The sequence below is a fragment of the Cavia porcellus genome, unplaced genomic scaffold (assembly GCF_034190915.1).
Source record: "Cavia porcellus strain 051 isolate PalLab524CR breed Dunkin Hartley unplaced genomic scaffold, mCavPor4.1 scaffold_21, whole genome shotgun sequence".
NCBI classification, from domain to species: domain Eukaryota; kingdom Metazoa; phylum Chordata; class Mammalia; order Rodentia; family Caviidae; genus Cavia; species Cavia porcellus.
In genome coordinates, this window is record NW_026947504.1 from 27,451,849 (window position 1) to 27,453,252 (window position 1,404).

At 40.8% G+C, this 1,404-nt stretch overlaps 1 pseudogene; it reads right to left on the bottom strand.

Moving 5' to 3' along the window:
- Positions 1 to 310: 310 nt before the first annotated feature.
- On the bottom strand, positions 311 to 1,193 carry LOC106025110 (vomeronasal type-2 receptor 116-like; annotated as a pseudogene).
- Positions 1,194 to 1,404: the final 211 nt, after the last annotated feature.

Below are 1,404 nucleotides of genomic sequence, written 5' to 3' on the forward strand. Positions count from 1 at the left end.
TGGGTCTATAAAGAAAACTACTAAAACTGCTAACAGTGTTGAAAAATTCTCTTTTGGAAAACAAAAAAGGACTCTAATCAAAATTGAACACAAATAATAAGATTGGTTGTAGAATCAATGGACCAAAACTATAGAAAAAGTCTGTTGAAAAATGTAACGGTTCCTGACAGGTACAAGACTATTAAAGAAAGAAGTAATACTGCCTTATGGATTATAATAAATCACAAACTATATCAAATACTAGACAAGAAAATTCAGCAGAATTGCCTGAGACATTATATATGTTTTAGTAAAAGAGCATATTTTTAATTTAAGAAAGACTTTTTCTGCTAAAATTTGTTTTACATTTGAACTCAGGCAGACAATTTTTCTCTGGATTTAACAAAACAATGTAACACTTGGGGGCAATGATGCAGCTCAGCAGCCCTGCACTGGAGGCCAAGATGGAGAAGACTTCTATGGCCACCATCACCTTCCTCTTGCAGCTAAGGTACTCAGGCAGGAAGGTGATCCAAACACTGCAGAACACCAGCATGCTGAACATCAGGAACTTGGCTTCACTGAGGGCATCAGTCAGGTTTCTGGCCAGGAAAACCACCATGAAGCTGAGCAGGGCCAGGGAGCCCAGGTATCCCAGGACACAGTGGATGGCCATGAGGGAGTTCTTGTTGCATATGATGATGATGTGGCCACGTTCAGAGTGTGCGTCTTTGTCAGTGTAAGGTGGTTTGTCCCCATCTACACTCCACATAGAGTGAGTTGGACCAGGGTGCAGATAGGGATGATGCAGTTTAGTGCCCCTGATACCAGAACTACCTCATCCTTCTGCCTGGAGCAGTGACCCTAAAGGCCAGCACCACAGTAATGCTTTTGACCAAGACAGAGGAAACAGCCACAGTGAAGACAACTGCAAATGTGGTCTGTTTCAAGTTGCACTTTACTGTGTTGGTATAGCCAATGAAGAGTTGAGGAGCAGAGAAAACAGAAGGTGAAGGAGATGGGCAGGGTGTAGCTGACAGTTCAGTTGTTGGCCTTGACAATGTGGTGTCTTAGTGCTTCATAAAGAGTCCAAGGACAGCAGCTGTGATGACAGTGAGACTTAGGCCGGTGAGATCCAGGACCTTTCTTAAAGCATTGTTATAAGCCAGAAAGTCACAAATTTTGCAAGCAGTGGTTTCTCTGAGTGTTGGCATATTGATGATCTAAAAACTTCCCGTACTGTTCCATATTAGGAAAAATAAAAATGTCACTTGTCTAGCTTTATTGTTTCTTTGTTTTCCTACAAACCCATTCATGAAAACTTAATAAATTGTCAATTTTTATTTTGTCTTCCTTTTTCAATACGTGGGTTTAAACTAAGAAACTTTGCACTGAGACACATTCCCATTTTGCAAAATGATCTCC